General features: G+C 46.6%; 1 protein-coding gene across 2 annotated transcripts in view; it reads right to left on the bottom strand.

The window, feature by feature from the left end:
• The window catches only part of LOC309883108 (fibronectin type-III domain-containing protein 3a-like), a 45301-nt gene extending 34715 nt beyond the window's left edge, over positions 1–10586 (bottom strand). For both annotated transcript variants that reach the window (XM_082770876.1, XM_082770875.1), the window contains exons 1-2: positions 10490–10586; positions 5914–6017 (exon numbers count right to left, since the gene is read on the bottom strand). The gene's annotated coding sequence lies outside the window, so the exon portion shown is untranslated. The remainder of the gene's footprint in view (positions 1–5913; positions 6018–10489) is intronic.
• Positions 10587–19940: the final 9354 nt, after the last annotated feature.

Consider the following 19940-nt stretch of genomic DNA (forward strand, 5'->3'; position numbering starts at 1 on the left):
TAAACAGTACTAACAAGGTGTTTAAGATATCATCCCGATCCCAAAATAGTTCTCCTCTGCCACAGGACCACACATGAGACGTTCTAGGTGGATTGGTTTACTTTCAGCAAGATTAAGGGAGTGAGAGACCTAACAGAATCGGGCTTAACAGAAGCTCAGTTACAATTTTAGCTCTGAAGAGACCACCATCGCTCCAGAACAGTCATCTGTTCACAACTAAATATATGTTTTGATTAAAATGTTGGAAATAATTTATAACGACACCCCAGTGAATTTGTCTGCACCATCCTGCGTGAAGTCTGGCTCCCATCCAGGAGGGCACCACAACTTTGATACTGAAAACGCTCTTCATGACTTACCCTACAGACGTGCTCAGTCAAACATTGTAAATACTCAAGGCAGGGAAAAAACGATGTAATTTCGCCCTAGGTAAGGCTGTTTTGTTGTAGAACAGTAAGAACCCCAACAAAACACCCACCCAGCTCCACAGTACGTGGTTTCAGCACGCTGCATCGAATGTTTTCTTCTAGAAAGCCTTTTCAAATCTTTTTCTACGTTGACAGCGACATCACCTAAACTGCTGCAGATGCCGTGGTGGGGAACGACTTGCTTTACATGTGGAAAGAGATGCGAATCCCCGAACCTCAGCATTTCACTGCCTCACCCAAGAAGTGTTTCTGCTTAGGATCGCATCCAAAGTGACAACTGCAAGAATTGCACTGCTGGAAAGCTTTCAAAGGCAGGGCAGGGACTACCTGAAGAGGCCACAGATATGTAGAGGTAACTCTACAGAGACCCTGTGTTTTCTGTGTTTTCCAGGAAGTTTCACTGTTCCTTAAATGCTTATTCCCAAGCAGTGCTAATAGTTTCCATGGTAAAATACAGAAGTGACTATAAACCATGCACCAGCCCGGCTAGTCCTCCAGCCCTCTGAAGCCATCTGAGGATCAATACACAAGTCCAGTTGCCAGAAGGACCGCAAGCAGCATCCTAAAAGCTGCAGAAAGCTGGCTGGTTTCTGCGACCACTGGCAAAAAGTCCCCACAGAATTACCACTGAAGGAATATTAAGATTGAGATGAGCAGTCCTCGTGTCACAGCCACCAAAAAAAACCCTCCCTAAAACCAGAGAACCAGCAGATACAGCAGACCAAGACACGTGGGAACTCTGCCACGAGTGACAGGATCAATTTTCATCCTCCCTTAACAATCCGGATCAGGTTCCTGATGCAACAGTGCCAGGAAAGCAATAAAAAAAATTGCTTCCCTCCACCCTCTAATAAAAACTATACAACCAGCTGCCCTTAGCACTTACAGACTGCTTTGTAGTCATGCCTGAAGATTTCAGAGCTCCCTGTTCCACGAAGGAAAAGAGGCAAAAGCACCTGAAGGGCAGCGCTCACCCTACAGGGCCTCAGCCCCGTCCGTGGGCAGAGCCCCGCGCTGCTCTCCAGCACACAAACCCCACCATTAGGAGCTGCCACCCCAGGAGAAAGTACCTGCCAACACCCCCTGTGCATTAGATTTGACTTGATTTGACTGTAATTTAACAGTGTGCTCATTGATCATGCTATAATTTTCCCAATTATTGATTTTTGAGGCCTATCGAGTTTGTGTTTACAGTTTCTATGCAGCAAACACTGCGCTGCTTTTAGGTCTTTTCCTTTACCGTTTTAGCCAGTTTACATTTTCTATCTTATCGCCAGCAAAGCAGGCTCATATCCTAAGCACTTTTGTGCTGCTTCCGAAGTGCCCAGCCCCGTCAAACGAAAGCCAGGAGTTCCTGAAAGGTCCCGCTCCTGCTCCCAGAAGCGCTCAAGGACAGAGCCCTTAAAACGTTTCATTCTTATTTCAACTTACAGAAAGGACCGGGATTCGGGTATTTTTCAGCTGTATTGGTGTAGTTAAAGAAACAAACAAGTCAGAAGCAAGCCTGACTGCTTCTTTCCACTGGCCGGGAAGATGAGATGCTCTGGCATACGCCAAGCTGCGCGCTTTAACGCCCTGAAGCCGAACAAAGCCTGACATTTGCAGGATTATGTGAAAAAGCCTCGAATAGCTGCAACGTAATAACATAATTTTCTAAATGTGACACCGTGTCCCCTCAATTTCAAAACATTGTTCAGGTTGTTCGGGCCTTGATGCAAACCAGTTTGTTTACCCATTAGCAACCCACCACTGAAACGCTACACCCAAATGTCTGACTAAATGGCCGAAGAGGTAGGGAAGCAGCACACATCATGGTCCACTGAAAAACAGATGCACGAGCCAGGAAAACTTCTGATCAGAGGCACAAGAAGTAGAGCATGTCTTTGAAACGAAAATTTGATTTAAAAAAGAAAGAAACACGAGAAAAGAAAACCCCACAAAGAGAACAGAAGTAATGACAGCATCCTTACAGGACTCGTGGTGCAGTCATAATGTTACCAGTGGTAAAGAACAGCTGGAAAATGAATAGGGCACTTCTCTGAAAAAAAAAAATACACACAGCTGTAGAAAGACAACAGTACGCTCTTAAAAGCACAGGCCCTATTATGTACCTGAAAATAGGAGGAACTCTTCCACACCTTGGTGATAAGCAGTAAGAGCCACAGAGAAACCACCAGTCCCCCCCCAGGTAGCTGTGTTTACAGCTTTAAGTAACTGCAGAACTGAACAGATGAAGCAAAATGTTTAAAATGGTGCCAAGATTTACAAGATGGGAAATGCAAGTTTCTACAGGAGCTGCATATGCTCTGAGATTCTGAAATTCAGGTTATGTATCTGGATAACCAGGCACGATTCTTCCTCGTGGGACAGATTCGGTCTTGAGGTGGAACACGAAGTCGAATCCCTTTTTACAGAAACTTTCTCCCCTTCAAAAGAAACATATTTACCAATCTCCTTCATTTTCATGGGAAAAACTGTTGTTTCAAAGAGCAGAAAAAACCTAAAGCAATAGCTACTGTACGTACAGACAGCTCTGCCACAAGAGGAACAGAAATATCGCACAGCACCTTGCTCACCTGAGCCTCCCCTGTTCAGGGAGGAATCCCTAGCTCACAGCAAGGAATAAATACCCAGGTACTTCTAAATGCTTTTCTTTAATCTGCAAACGAGAGCTGGCGGAGGACCAGCTAGCAAAGCGCACCCTGAGCACGGCTGACCTACTTGGTCCCATACAACAGATTCCCAGACATCAAACACGCCACGCCGTGCTGCATGCAGCCAGGGAAGTCAGCGTCCCGAGCCAACGAAACCTCCTGTGGTTACAGCACCAAAGCTCGGGCCCTTCCAGTGCCTGACCCACGTAATGCCCCTCCTGAACTAACCTAGAGAGCACTATGGGATGGCAGACACACAGAGTTGTTATGGCCGGCGCGATACAAACACAATCCAAACCTTGAACTTTTTTTAACTCGACTGAGAGGAAGCAATCATTCAGATTATTAAAAACAACAGCAACAACCCCATTTCCAGGAAAGGCTCTCTACCATGAGACTGCTCGGATCGGTCAGCTGGTGTCTAATGCAAGAGAATTGAAATCAGGACTTCACGAGACTAACACAAGCAGGTTTCCGTAGGCACTAAGGAGAGCACGGGGTAGTTTTCCACTAGCTCTGCTTCAATCTGCTTCTGGGAATCAGAAATGTTCCTGATGCAACTTATCGATGGATTGATACAAACAAACTTACAAACAAGTTTTTTACATGTAAGAGCTCTTACAAAATATGTCTTCAAGACCAATGATGCAGTGAAAACAAAGCATTTTTACAGCTTTAAGATTATGCAACCTTCAAGCAAGGAAAACTTATTTTGATAGACAAACTGAAGACCTACTTGCACAACATGAGAAGAGGTTCAGGATGTAATGCTTTAGCTGCCCAGCAGATCAAATTAGCCTAGTTAAAACAGATTATACTTAAACCAAGGGCTAAAAACACACCAATAAATTACTTAAATTACCAGATCTGAGCAGTCTCATGGTAACAGAATATGTGCATTTTTTTAAGCTCAGAGAAAATGAAGGCAAAACACAAGTATGAGATCATACACCAGTCTTAAGCAACACTTCACCCAGCATTCATGACAGGCCAGGAGCATGCATAAAATAATCTAACAGTTCACCTCTTGCATGGTAATACATTAAAATCATCTGCTTCTGTACCTGGATTTATTGGTAAATCAGTTGAACTGCAATAAGTGTGGAGGTGCAATCAAATATGATTTTTTTATATAAATATTTGCAAATCTATGCAAGTATTAAAAGGCTGCCTTTATTCCTGCAGCTAACTGTAGTATGATCATCCTAAATGAAGTTGTATATTAAGGGCACAGGACACTGCCCCTCATTTGGGAGACTAAGACCCCACAAAGCAGAACTGAGAGCAACTGATCCCCATTAAAGATGTATCAGTGTTGAAGATATTTACCAGAAGATTTTAAACAGCTGAGAAAAACGCTTATAAATTGAGATGAAGCATGTATTTCACTGGTTAGACTGTTTTCTCCCCAAATACGCATTCAACTCCAGAAGACTATAAGGTAATATGAAAAAAAGCAACCATGTTATTTTATCACATCTTGTGAAAAAATTCCATTTGCTCACAAGGCACTTAACTTTTCGCCAAAGATGTGTTTTGTATTTAATGATGCATTTGCTATCACGCTCTCTTCTACATTGATTTCATGCAACACAAAAATACAATTTCACCCTGTTGTAAGCTATATGGCAGCCAACATCACAAACCCAATCAAAAGCTTTTTGAAGGATATGGCTAATTAATGACTATGTGATGGTTGTGCAGTATGGATGGATAGCCATGCTGACAAACAGTAACAAATGCTCTCTTCTAATTTGCAAATAGATAGTGATACGTGAATTCATATACATGACTTAAAGGTCAGACCTTCACCCTTCCAACAGGCACTTCATGGATTACAAGCAGAAGTTCCTTTTAGAAAAACGTGATCATGGCCTTTAGGATTATGGCCTTCAGGACATACTTAAATTCTTTACAAAATTAAAAAACTACTTTGCGTCTTTACATTAAAAAGGTGAATTTTTTCAACCCATAAGTATTTTGTACGGGAGCTGCTTATTCTCTTTCCACGTAAAATACATTGTTTAGCCAACAGTTTCTAAAAGTTTTCTTTTTAAAAAAAAAAAAAAGCCAAAAGTAAAGACAGCAACTGGCATGGTTTAGTAGGGGCCTTACCGTTTTGTATGACACAATATAATTCACAGGAACCTTCATTCAAAAAATAAGCAAGTTGTAGAGTTCTTGGTCTCAAGAAAAAAACATGCACGTCATACTGATGGCAGTTTTCTGCCTTTTTTTTTTTTTTTTTTTTTTAACAGACATCAATTCCAGGACTTGATCTATTCCATGAGCAAAGAGCTCAACTTCACGAGCTCCAACTAAACTCAATGTATCTAAGTAATGCCATCCAGTTGGTCACTTATCAGTAAGCAACCATTCATCTGAACTGTTTTCTATACAGGAAATGCCTTTTGCTAAAAACAGAATTTACTTTCTTTATACAAAAGCCAATTATGCAAGTCTCATTAAGACAAAAATTCCATCTGGGGGAAGGAGTGTGAGATTAATGCCAAAATAAAGATAAGGTTGCTACATTATAAAATCAATAATGCTTATGTGGAAATAACGAGTCTCTTCTTACCTCAAGAACTCTATCAGCTCTTCCTTCCCTAACTCATTTTTTCTTTGATAATGTTACCCAGTAATTTCAAAAAAAAAACAAAAACAAAGAGGGGACCAAAGAAGGAAAAAAAAAAAAAAAGAGTTCTAAGCCTCTAGGCCTAAAAGTCCATCCAATACTTGTACATTGTTTCACCTTAAAATGACTTACATAAAAAAAAAAAAAAAAAGCCTCATAAAATCTGGGAGAATAATAAATGATGTCTAATTACCGTTGTCACTCTCCTGACTTGAAATTGCTCCTGCTGATGAATGGTGCACGGTCAGTGCCTGCTGTAGTATGAGCAAGGTGCTGTACTGTCCTTCAGTCTTCTTTCTGTAGACAAGAAAAAATGTAATAGTAATTTTCTTTTTAGCGACTGGCAAGCACAAAGTCTTAGGGAGAGAAAAGAAAACTATGCAGAAAACAACTTAAGATTGAACAAAAGAGCAGAAGCTATCAGAGAACAGCCAGTGATCAACTCCACTATATTCTGCAAATAAAACTCAAGGAAAACTCTGCTGTGAATGACTCAAAAGACCTTTCACAGCCTTTCTGTGTACAGAATGCAAAATCTGACAACTGTGTAAACATATTGCACATACATTTAATGCCATATTGGCCAAAGACACTCCACTGCTTACGCTATGATCTAATCCGTGAGAAGGAGCTTGAACGTGATGATGATGGTTCCCGCATGAAGTGCATTTTGTGGCCAGTGAGTGTATTTACCGAGCTGTCTGCTCAGTGCTCTGTTCCTCTACATGACAATAATGTGTGTGTGTGGGGAATCAATTTCCAAACAGTATGCAAAGGTGTCCGAATTGAAATTACCAGGAGCATATTTACCCTCTGATAGGGTACACTGAAAACAGATTAATTGTACAATCCAGAAAACATGGGCAGAGTTTACTGTTACGGGGCAGCACGGCTTTATTCTGGAACTGTTCCACTACAGATGTGCCACCACGAGCAGGTAACGGATGGCTTCAGCAGTCAAAGCCATTCAGGATTTTACATTTAATGGTGTAAACTCTCTTGTGGTGCTGGGTTGAGTACCAAACTCCAGTTCCTAAACCGTTTGCACGCTGAGGAACACGAATTGCACCGCTTTGGGTCTCCAGACTTAACAAGTCTGACAAATATTTGTTGATTTACGGTATGTTTTTTTCTAAAGCTATGGCACAGGCCTGTACATCCTGCAGCTTTACTGGACCACAGTAAGAAATCAGCACCCCTGGAGCTTGTTGAGGTAGTTTAGACTATGCTGGCTAACTTTGCACCGAGCCAGCCACGGCTCCCGCAGCTCCCTCCTGCAAACACAGCAGATCCATTGTTGCTCCCACCAGAAAGGTGATACCGTCGCGAAGCCACAGATGTTGCCCAAGTCGCAGCCTCAGCGTGTCCTCCTGAACTACTTTTAACGAGACATGGACAAAAAGATAGAAAGCATCAGGCCCCGGTGCTGGAAAGTGAATCCTGCGCAAACGGAGGCATTTTTGCACATCAATCAGGATACTCGGAACAATAGCAGATTTACATTAAGATTGAAACGGGCTAAGGGCGCTGAGCCAGTGGTCTGTCTTTGCTGGTCAATACACAGAAAGGATTGTGTTAGCACCACTGAAAGAATAAATTATCGCTGCTTTTACAATAAGCTCTTCAAGAATGCAATAAAGGGTTCAGTGTGTGCTCCTCACTCAGGAATCCAAAACTTTTCAGTTAAGGTCTGGCTTGCAGCAAAGATAACAGCTGAAAACTAACCATCTTGACCTTGGTAAGCTTCATGACAACTTGCTAAAAACAGGTGAAAAAATGAAAAGGTTACTTCTCTGATATTCACCAGCCTTGAAACTGGAGCAGCGAGCAACCACAATTTTGAATACCAATAGTTCAGGCTGGATCATTTTGAGACGTACCAAAGTTAGAAGCGAGAAATACTATTTTTTACCTCCAGCCTCCTGACCGTTGCAGCACGGCTAACGGTGGGGTTTTCTCATCTGCTTTCAGAGGTAAATTTAAAATTCTTCTCCGTCCGTATAAAATGATGACAGGCAAAGAAGACAATATATAACTGGGGAAGGCATTCTTACAACTCTCCGCATCAAAGTCGTGAAATATCGCAGGAATGCCTTCCCAGCTGTATGTTTTCTTAAAAGCCACAAGTGTACTTCTATGGTTTGACAAGAAGTCTTCAAAGCTGGCGAAATGGCAGGTCATCAAATAAAAGCACTGGCTTCAGTCTTCCAACCTTGAACGCGTATTTAAATTTGCATGAAGTTCATCCAAAGGGATTCCAAAACATTTTTAACAGCGGGTGTACAAATGGGTCTGCAAATACCCACGCAGCCCCAGCGTACCAGACTCTGGGGGGTGCCAAGGGCAGGCGCTCTCGCAAGCACAGCACTAGAATTTGTACTGTCTGCACAGCAAACACCAAATCCTGTTTTTTAAGGACCCACTAGACCTTTTCTAAAAATAAATCTAAAAGATGAAAGAGCGCTGGTATGGGTGTGACAGCCCACACTGTCAACATGATGCAAATGCTAGCCTCCGAAAAACACCCAAACAAAAGACCGTTAAAAGTGTTATATAGAGCATTTATATTCAGCTTTGTTGCAAATTTGGTTTCTGTACAACATCAAAGAAAGATGCAGTTTGTGATCAAGGGCTGTGGCAGGAAACAGATTTGTGTAGGCAAAGTTATCTTTATTCTCTCTGAAGGTGAGCACGCCAGGAATTACGGTTTTAAACCATTCTAGCATTCGATTCTTCAAAACTGTTGGCAACTAAAACGCTCCAGTGAAATTAGGGAACTTTACAAACAAAAGTAAGCGATCCTTACATAACGGGAATGAAAACAGCTCCTAGGATGTATCTGTGCAGATATGGAACCCGAGAAGCTGAAATTAAGCAGCACTCTGACAACGAAATGGAATAATTACAGTTAAGGCCAAGTTTTTCAGCAGCACCGAGCCTACAAGTGAACGAACGACTTGTAATAGCTTGCTCCAGGAGACGTCTAAGACAGTCAACACAAGCTCTGTTTATTCAGGGACTGCTGCGTTAAAAATCACAAGCTCTGATCCAACGAACGGCAGATTGCTTTCAACTCAGCTGTACGGACTGAGATTTGATTCTAGCTAACAATAAATTATTCCCAGACAACAACAGCATTCCAAGACTTTCAGGGATTTGGAACACGGTGAGGTACCAAGACCTAAAGGAGAGGACGGCGTAATAGCTGGCTGGTTTTCAGCATGCACGATTACACACAGTCTTGAGAGGTCAACTTCTCTCCTATTCTACCGCCTTAGCCTTTTTCACATACAAGTTACATAAAACAGGAAAAACGAATGCAAGTGTGGGAAGCCACCTGGATTTTGCTTTTTGCTCACAAAGATACCACGCAAGACACAGAGTACTCCCTTCCATGCGGGATATTAACTCTAAGGACAATTTACTGGCTTAAAGCACAGAGAGGATGCTTCCTTGGTCAAAATACTAATCTGAGTCTCAGGAAATCTAGATTCAATTCCCTGCCTCACCACATACTTCCTGTGTGACCTTGGGCCATAAATATTCCTGTGCCTCAGTCTTTCCATCCGTGACCGAGATAGTCTTTCCCTATCGGACCAGGTTTTGTAGCGATAAATACATTAAAGATGCAGCAGGAATCGCAGGCGACAGGCGCGTGGCCATCGGCACGCCAGCAGGCACAGCCGACCATCCAAGAACTTGGCTGCACCGTGTCCGTGCTCACAATTCGGCACCAGGTGAAGCACGGGATGACAGACAACACCGAAGACCTCACCGCCACGGGACAGATGAGAGAGAAATTATTCCAGGAATCAACAGAAACTGCAACTTACGGTAGCGGGGGCTGCAGAAGCACCTACGGAAAAGCTCCTATCGCTCCAACGCGAGGGCTGAGCAGCAAGGTTCAAACACCAGGCGCAAAAGCGAGGGAATAGCAGGGGAAGGACGCAGATCCACCTGCCAGCGAGGTGTCAGGGCTCGGCAAACGGGGTTTTTGCAGCGCGTGGACAACAGCAGAGGGGCTGCAGGGGCTGGGGGGCTGCGAAACCCTACGGCTTCCCCCAGTCCTCAGCACGAAGGCGGCCGTGGAGGGCCGCAGCACAGCAGGCACCAAACGGGGCGAGCAGAGAGCGGCCTCAGCGGGGTCCCCTCAGCTCCGCCGTGCCCCAGGGAGGGTCGGGGGGCAGCGGGGGACCCCAAAAGCCGTGCCAGCATCCCAGCCCCAGCCCGGCAGGAGCAGGGGGGGAGGCGTCTGGAGCCGGCTCGCTGAAGGGGAACAGGCAGCTGAGGCAGAAGGCGACGTGGCATTCGCAGGCAGCGGGGAGAACGGCGGGGGGGGGGGGGCGGCGGGGCTGGGAATGGGGAATGGGGGGGGGAAAAGGGAACGGGAATGGGAACGGGGGCGGCTCGCGGCCCCCTCAGCCCCCCGGCAGCGAGCGGGGCGCACGGGGAGGGCGGGCGGGGGGCTGCGGGCGCTGAGGGAGGAGGGAAGGGGGAGAAAAGGGAGCCGGGAGCCCACCGGGAGCCCACCGGGAGCCCACTGCACCCGGGGGCACCGCGAGCAGCGCCCGCAGCCCCCTCAGCCCAGCCCCTGCCTCACGCTGCCCCCGCACCGCCGCCGCCACCACCACCCCGGGCGGGGAGCTACCGCCACCGCTCTGCTCTGCACCCTCCCGTCCCGTTACATCCTGCCCCGTCCCGTCTCATCCCGTCCCGTCCCGTCCCGGAGAACCCAGCTCGGAGCCGCCGAGCCCCGGGGCGGCACTGACCGTGCGCGGCGCCGCTGCCCCCGCCTCAGGCGCGGCGCTGCCGCCCGCCAACGGAGCGCTCCGCCATGATGGAATGCGGCCACTGCGCCTGCGCCGCCGGCCGGCCGGACAGGGCAGGGGCGGGAGCGGCAGCGGCAGAGGGAGCGGGGCGGGCGGGCGCGGCAACCCACGGGCCGCCAAACAAGGCTGGGACGCGGCCGCTCGCTGCCGCACAAAGTGGCGCGGGAGGGCGGAGGTTGAGTGCAGGTGGTCTGGGGGCTGGGGGGGGGAGCCTGGGGGGGAGCCTGGGGGGGAGTGGGGGGGGCCCTGGGAGACTGGATGGGGATGGGGATGGGGATGGGGATGGGGATGGGGATGGGGATGGGGATGGGGATGGGGATGGGGTAGGGATCGCGTTTGGGACTGGGATGGGATTGGGGACTGGGATGGGATGGGAATGGGACTGGGATCGTGTTTGGGACTGGGATCGTGTTTGGGACTGGGATCACGTTTGGGACTGGGATCACGTTTGGGACTGGGATCACGTTTGGGACTGGGATTATGTTTGGGACTGGGATCACGTTTGGGACTGGGATGGGGTTGGGGTTGCGATGGGGATGGAGTTAGGGATGGGATGAGGATGGGGATGGGGTTGGGGTACGGATGGGGCTTCACACCTCACACCCCTCATGTAGACGAGCCACATGCAGCACCATGAAACATTTAAATCCCCGTTGGCATTTTACAGCCGAACCGCAGGTCAAGGAACGATTGCACGCAGCCTGGACCCAGTTTCTGTGTGGGTGCAAAATAAAATTTGTTGGCCGTGTTCGTACAGGACCCCCAAGTAAATCGCCGGTCACGCCAGCGTTGAAGAAAAGTTAGGCTCAAGGCTGTGATGCAGATTGTATAACAGACAAAAAAACTGGCCTTTCAAAATGAGCTGCCACGTACTTACCCCTGGGTGGATCTCAGATACGTTTTTAATGAGTATAGGAAGTTTTGTAATGAATAGAAGAAGTTGTTCCTTTATGCCAGAGAATTTCTCTCTCGAGACTAGTGGAAGTGGTTAATGTGACATACTGGACGGCCCGTGCTGAACAGGCCCAAAATAAACTCCCATCCATCTTGTAAATAAGCAAGCAGTGTTAAGGAAGGCCAGAGGTGGCGGCTTCTGCTCAATTTCTAGATAACTAATAACTTACATTGGTAAATAAATGCCACAAAACAATCAGCATAACTTCACAATTAATTCTACTTAAAATAGCGAGTATGTTCTCTGCAAATAAAGCAAGCAAAGAACAGGTCAAATCATCGTCAGGTTGTGTCCTGTGCTGGGCCCTTGCTGCAGTGTTATCCCTTTCCTTCTCTTTTGTTGCATTTGATCTTCAGTAAAACTCCACTAAAATTTTGAACAAAGCTCCTTTACACTTGTTTGGGGAAGAAGAGAGGCCAATGCTGTCACTGTGCAGCACTGAAAGTGTAGATACGGTGTGCGGTAACACCACGGGTACATTAAAAGATGGCTCTTGCAAGGAGCCCGCTACCTTTTCATTGCAGTCTGTGCTCTCACCCCTGTTTATTTAAGCTCAGAAGATGTACAAGAGCTTCTTTATCTGAGCAGCTCATTGCACTATCCTTTTTGATCTGAAAAGCAACATTTGGTAGCTGGGTCGATGGCCAGTTCCAGGTGGAGAAGAGGGGCAGCCTTTTCCTCCTGGCGAGATCATTGGCAAAAGCTCTGTCACGGTCTATGCCCTGAATTTTCTTCTTTCTACTGCTTCCAAAAGATTTAATGCTCACCTGTGACCACTGGCCTGATTCTGGTACAGAAAAGGAGTAGGGCTTTTGCCCTGTGGAGTAGTGTGGATCAGCACATCGCAATTGTTATTATTGTCAAAGATACATTAATAATTCTTTATGCCCATAAAATAGATTGAAATCTCCAGAAAAAAGATTCAGCAGAAAAATAAGCTGCTGCTCTAACTCATGTCTTACTTTCATCACTAAAATTCAGCTTCTGATTTCACTAATAATTCTGAAAAGAGATTCTTTAATTCCAGCTCAGATTTAAGGCTTGTGAACACTTCAGATATGGTAGAAGATAAGTCTAGCACAGGAGTCAGTGAATGCAGACCTGCTTTCTGCATTGTTGTGCTCTGGGAACAAAAGAAAGGTTGGTTAATCATTTCACCTTTGAGAGAATTCCTGGAATCTTCAGCACTCCATCTCAGGAATCTTATAACTCCACAGGCTCTAGCTAATCTGCAGCGAAGCGTATCTAGTGCCCCGGGGATTTCATTTCTGAAGTGAAATATTTGTACTTTGGGGAGATCTCTGAAAAAGACCCATCGGGATGTGATTTGGAAGTTTGAATTCGAGGCAGTAATTCAAGGGCTATTTTGAATTTGCAGGCTCAGTATTTATTCGTTGCCAGCTAAACCTTAGAAGTTACGACTACTGGTGTTGTGTGATATACGGAGGTCTGATTCCCCATCACGAGCACACTGTGTCTGATATCCAGAATAAAGAAGGTCTTTGGGGGTGAATGCTGAGCATTCTTTGCACTGAAGGCTATTGGACCTCCCTGCTTTGGTTATTACAAGAATTCCTTTGTAGGTAATAATGCAGTATTTTAGCACTCAGAAAAATCCTTTTCCTTTCCTGCCTGCCTTTCATTAAAATCATTTTTCCCCCTTAATTTTCCCTTCTAAATATATTTTTTGTAATAGCAAGGTATTCACTGGCAATTCCAGCAAATAGGATGTCTGGTGGAAAAGCATACAGAAACCGTAGCCAGTTGCTAGTGAGACTTAGGATGAAAGATCTAAAAACTGCCCACATTCCACAAGCTCCAGGGCTCCTTTAAAACTGAAATTGCTTCAAGTACGAGAACTATTCCCACACCGCAGAAAATAAATGACTGAATGTTTGCTGCCTACATCCGACATTCAGATTGCTATGGGATGACAGTAAAGGAAAATTCTTTTCAGCTGAAACTAGAAACTATATGGCCAGTCGGCGAGGCTGAAGGCATGCAGGCTGTTCCAGATGGCAAAGCTGTACAGAAGAAATATTTGGCATGGGTAGTAGAGTGACCAAACTGCCTGGAAAGAAGGCCATGGTTAGACGGGTCAAAAATTACAGGACAGAATGGATCGAGTCAAGGGGAGGGAGATTGAGCTATATTTTCCTGGAAATTCCTGGAGAGCCATAAGGACTGTACAAGGACAGTGGTGACGCCACCTTTCACACACAAAGGCAACCACTGCTCATCTCGAGTCACTAGGGGATTAGAAAAAGCTGGAATTTGAGGAAATGATTGCCCAGGCCTCCTTTCCGTCTAGAGAAGAAGGCAGAGAGGCACAGACGCTAACGCTGCTGGGTCTGGGGTGGATCCGGCCCTGGGAAGATGGAATTAAAAATAGCAGAATATAAGATCTGAAAACATTTGGAGGAAGGAAAAGGAAAGAGAAAAGAAACAGCCAGAATGGGAAGTGGAAATGAGTCAGGAGGGAGGGAAGAGAGCACAAATGGGAAGAAATCTGGGCTTATAAAGGAAGGGCAGTCTCTGGGATGGAAAAGGAGAGTTAAGGAGAGTCGGTCTTAACAAAACAATGGCAAGAAGCAGTGCCAAAAACATGCCCATTCTTCCATTAGAAAATTTGGAACTGTAATCTATTTTTTCTTTGCTAATTCAGCTGCTGTAGGTGAGTTAAGAAAGAGAGAAACAAACAAAAAAAAAGTGGAGGAAGAAAGTAAAGAAATGGAAAAGGGAAGCCTTCAACAAGAAAGGGGAGAAAAGTGAGGTGAGAGGAAAATTACAATTACAGTGTATTCTGTACTGCACATCAGGGGGACTTGGGGGGCCTGTTGAGAGGTTACCAAGAGGCCTGGGTAACAAAAAACTCTGCTTGCAGTCGGGTACAGTAAATACCCGGATACACACACACAAAAAAACACCAACTCCAAGCCAACAACTCACTTATCATGATGATTAGCAGCTGCTCTGGGTTTCTAGTTCCAGCCCGTAATAAAAACTTCTTTTTTCCATACTTGCATGGTAATAATAATTATGATTGTGGTTATTTTAGCTAGTGTCTAGCAAAGCCGCCCATCTCTTGAGTTCGTTAGGACCTGCAAACAAGGTCTTGGAACACATTCACTTCATTTTCTCTTATTATATACAAAATACTGTTGTGTACACTTTCAGGAGGGACCGAGGCAAGGCAACCTGGCAAACAAACTTTTATCAAACAGAACTTTGTTGGAAGCGTGTGTGCTTAGATCCTCAAAAGTAAACAGTATATAATGGAGCAGGTTTTCAGCCAGTGTATGTTGGCACGGCTCCATCCACCCCAATGCAATTAGGAGTGTTTTCTCCAGCTGAGGATCTGGTCCATCAAGAGCAAAACAGCACTCCATGCTGTATATTTGGGAAAAAAAGCACAATGGGAAAAGTCTGTAGGGCACTGGGAGCAGGAGTTTCCCTTACAGGTATATGAAACATGCCTCCTATTCTACATGCACAGGTGCAGGCATCTCTCGTCCAGAGAATTTGCCATTTCTTTGCCATAGAACCCCAGAAGCAAGTCATCACCAGCAGAGGTGATTTAACATTAACTGATGCTATCTAAGCAAATAGAAGATACCATCAGAGGCTCTGAATTATTCCAGCACTCCACTCCATGCTCTGTAGATATGTACACTCTATCATTACCAAATAATGCAATTTTAAGTGAAGAAATTAAGCTTGGATTTTTTTTTTTTTTTTTCGGTCCAATTACGTTTGCTGTATTTCTTGCTATTTCAGCGGGCGCTGTGATGTGGTAGAGCTGGAACCAGCGGTCTCCTTATAGAAAGAAAAGGACGCATGTGAAAAAGAAGACAGTTCTTGTTATCAGTACAGACTGGCCAGGCTGAATTGGCAGAAAATTCTGGCAGGTGATGCAGATGGACTCTGTGTTTTGCTGTTTGTGCTTCTTTCTCCAAGCAGAACATAGAAACTCCCCCATGGTGCCTTCCCCACCGCTGCAGACCAGAAACATCTTGCAAAGAAGTTCTCCAGAAAACTCACACATGAAGTCCTGGAATATTATTTTTATATCAACATTGCTATTGTTACAAAGTCAAAGATAAAGGTGCAAAACAAAAAGCAAACCCCGTTGCAACCCACAATAAACATACCATGCATTTATGGGTGTTTTAAGTGGAAAGGAATGAAGTTCAGCGCCTGGGTAATTTGCACTTTGCACAGAACATCTGTTTTATGATTCTTTCTCTCACTTATTATATGGAGCAGACTGTGTGTAAACACTGTGTGTCCTGGCCCCAGGCTACACCCTGCATCTTCATTCGTCCCAGTCTTCAGATTTGACCGAGTTCCTTGGAAACCCAGCAGGGCCTGCTAGGAGAAGCGAGTTAAACCCTGGCTCCTTGCTGCATCCCTGCTGCTGACCTCTCCACGTGTGAGGAGGAGAAGCCACGCTCACCCTCGCCACCCTCTCTAGCTGCTGGGACCTGGGGAGTGGGGACGGCTGTGAATAATGCCAGCGATGCCCGGGAGAGCAGAAAGGCAGCACGACTCCTCTGAATCTCGACACAGGCTGCTGGTCAGCTGTGGCCAACTAATTGTGCCCCGGCAGCTTTTGAAATGATGGGGGAAAGCGGCTGAAAGGGCCTCTTCAAAGCCGGCCGAGTCCCCGGAGGCTGAAGGTGCAGCACGGTGTTTGTTTGTGAAAGTCGGGCGCGTCTGGCTGCCCGGCCGTGTTCAGCCGAATGGCTGGCTGCGTATATTTAGTAGCAGCTCTGACTCCTTACTGAACTCGGCCCCTGTAATTAACACATTCGCTCCTGCTATTTGCTTCAGGGAGCCAGGAGGACCCAGGGAAAAACACCATTTGTGAGCGGGCTCGGAGCAGCCGGCCCCGCTGGCCCTGCAGAGCCTCGGAGCAGCCTGGCTGAGGGTACCTCGAGCTTTGGGGTGCCAGCCCCAAGCACTGCCCTGCCACAGGTGTTGTCCTCACGGGAAGCCAGGCAGCTCTTGCTTGTTTCTTTGTCCCCGGGTTGGGGATGCTGCTGCTGCACAGCACCGCTAGGCGAGGAGCTGGACGTGGGACACCTGCCCAGCCTCACCCGCACCTTCCCCACCTTCTGCAGGCTCTCTCTGCTTAGTTCCTCCCCTGATTGTTCAGCCAGGGCCCAGATAGGAATCAAATATCCCGATTCAGTCTAATTCCAAACACTAGCTGTGTTTACCCCTAATTTTATAACTCTTCCCCCAAGCCAAGAGCCAAACCAAAGAAAAAAAAAACAACAAAAAACAGTGAAGAGCGCCGTGCTGCAACAAAGCATTGGCAACAGGCAGGCCCAAGCAAATACTGGGGTAAGTGAACGTAACGTGGCACTTTTACCTTTTGCTTCAGCACAAAAGCACCCAGCTGAGCAAACCCAGCTTCTCCACGTGGGAGGGAGCCAGTGCCAGCCTTGCAGCCCAGTGGCACCGGGCACACAGGAGACGCAGAGGGTGCTGCAGGGGTGGGAAGAGTCAGGCCCGGGGAGCTGGACCGGAGTAATTGCTCCCGGGGTAAATACGCAGGCAGTTCTGCAGCTGACCTGGTAGCAGCGCCAGTGAAGCTAAATCAGGTCTGCTTGCCTGGCCCGACATGAATGTGGTCATATTTCTAAGAAATCCGAGTAGCTGGATCCTCAGAAATGCTCAAAACACCCATAATTTAAACATGTTAGAGCTGGAGGATGCTTGTCCATGCGCTAGCGAGAAAAGGAGCAAGCCAAAATGAGTTCAGCACCAATTTTTATAAACTAGACTGGAAAATGTTTTAAGACAACTCAGGAACATGCTTTACTGCTGCTTTACATAAAGATAAAATTTGCAAGATGCTGAATACAGCAAGGGTCCCGCATTTTTGTCCTGTTTTGTGGGATTTTGGAAGGGCAGGTTTGCTCCCTGGGCCGGGCAGGGCAGAGGCTCATTTCCTGCTGCATGAACCACAGCTGCTAAGGGGCTTTGGAGAGCAAGAAGATTGCATCAGAGCCAATTTCGGAAGAACAGAGAGGAGGAAAAAGACAAAAAGGAAAGCAAGCAAGCAGAATAAATCTGAATGTAACAAAATTATAGTCTGTATTGAAAACTCAACATTTGGAATCGATTTTTTCCATCAGACAAAAGGCTGAGGGTTTCACTGTTGAAATATCGGCCTCTTTTTAAACTCGTGCTAAATGTCATAGCTAGACAAGCTGCAGGTGAAACACCAGGAAGAAAGAACTGATGCAATCCGACAATATTTTACTGTCAGGTGTAATGTGATGCTCTTGCTTTGCTTGCTTTGTTTTCTTGTTTCCTGCCCCGTATTTGGTGCAAGTTTCCTATGTTCCATCAGGTGGCTCAGGTTCCCTTAATTTTCTGGCTGCCTCCCATTTCTATCACCCCCTCCCTTCACTTTTAGGGAGCAAAAGCCTGTCTCCCTTGTGGCATAACGTTAACACCAAAGTTTCAGCTTAATTATGTGTGCAGGGGAAAAGAGTTTTATTTGCATGCTGTAAATGTGCATAAAGCTGGAAACGAACAAAGCTGCAGCACCTTTGTGAAAACAGCTTGCCTGCGATCAGAGCTCCTTCTGCTCCGTTTTAACATGGGCTTTCAATTGTTTCACTCTAGTTCTCCTTTCTCCATTGTCTTTCTTCAGAGCACTATTGCTTTCCTATCTGGCATTTTCCTCACTGTCCCCAAGCAACCTCTTTTACTTGCTCTCTCCTACAATAACCCCATTCCTCATTATTGTTTCCATTCCCTTTTTTTGTTCTTTCGCTTGATCGAGGCCTGGGGGCCCCAGCTCGGTGCTGGGGGCTCCACGTTCAGCCTCAGCACTCAGCCGACACCTCGGAGCTGGAGCACTGTCCCCAGCGTGTCAGCTCACACTGTGTGCCATCGCAGGAGAGGCTCGCCATGCTCTCCGACGAGCATTGTATATCTGCTTTGCAGGAGCAGACGTAATCTATCAAAGTGCAGAGCAGCAATGAATCAGGTCTTTGATGCAAATAAGAAGCAGCCACATGGCACGAAGCATTTGGGAGCACTTCAGGCTAAAAAGGAAAAAAAAAAAAGAAAAAACAGAAAAAGTTGCAGCTGTGAAGAATACAAATATTGGCTCCTCGAGGAACCCTCCATATTGTATCCATTATTACAATCTACTTATTTGTTCAGGGCTAATGCTCTCCATTTTGAGATTGTCATGGATCTGCTTTCCCATCCTCAGGGAAGGTCTATGTGGCAGTCATCTGCAGGAGGTGGCTGCAGAAGGAGCCCTTCTCCCCTTGTCTGGCTGGCAGAGCTGATTGCTGTGTGAGAGAACCTGCTATTAAAATGAATAAGGACCCTTTTGTGCATGAGAAAGAAGAAAAAAAAATTGGCTTGTTCCCACCTTTCCCATCTTCTCTTGCTATGAAAAAATCTGAGCTGCCTTTCTCGTTGCAGCTATTGTGAGTGCCTTGTAATGGAAGCTGCTGGAGGTGCGGGCTGTTATATCCCTTATGAAAGCTTCTCTGCAGAAACGTGAAGTGCTGGCTTTGCTTAGTTCCCTGTACATTTGGTGCTCTGGCAAGGGCTGCCCACGTGCCTCTGCAGGCTGTGAGCAAGGCCCCGAGCAGCTGAGAACTGAGGTTATCTCCTGCAGCCCAGTGTGGGTTTGTCACTGAGATGCCAGCTGAGAGTTTTCCCATCATCTATGGGAAAAGCAGAAGAGAGAAGGCAAAGCTCGAAGCTGCGGCCATGCACGGAGTCACTGCGGTGCTCCATGTGCTCAGCCCCCAGGTCCGCTCCCAGGGATTCTGGAGAAACCTTTCAACCTTTGTGTCCTGCCTGAAACGAGCCACCTGAACAATGCTTTGGCAAAATAAAGGGATTATTAAGGAGCAGTGTAAGGGTGTCATTGAGGATGGACGGGGCTGGGAGCAGCCTGGTGCCCTGCCGTGTCACCGCCTCATGTCCTCTTTCGCAGGCTGGGAACAGCGGTCACTCCCTGTGACAGGGAAGTGACCGGCCCAGGCCCGTTAGAGGTTACTCTTTTCTTGCGATATTGGGGGCGAGATAAACCCCAGTGGCAGCAGAGGACGGTTTTCTGTTAGCGTGGTAAGAAAGGGGCTGATAAGCTGCCAGGAGCTGTGCCAGACCCGCTGTGGCAGAGGAGTGGGCCCACGAGTGAGCAGCGCAGCCAGGGCCCGGGGCAGCATCATGGCACTGCCTGAGCCACCGCAGCACCAGCAGCAAGTACCCAGTGGCCTTCTTGTGTAGGGTCACAGAATGGCTTGGGCTGGAAGGGGGCTCAGAGCCCACCCAGAGCCACCTCCTGTCAGCACAGCACCTCCTGCCAGTTCAATCTTTGCTTGCGTTTATCCTAATAATTTCAAATGGAGCTGAGCGGAAGCCTCCGAAAATGAAATATGTGTACCTGTG

This window comes from Aythya marila (genome assembly GCF_965140915.1).
Source record: "Aythya marila genome assembly, chromosome: 13".
Classification (NCBI taxonomy): domain Eukaryota; kingdom Metazoa; phylum Chordata; class Aves; order Anseriformes; family Anatidae; genus Aythya; species Aythya marila.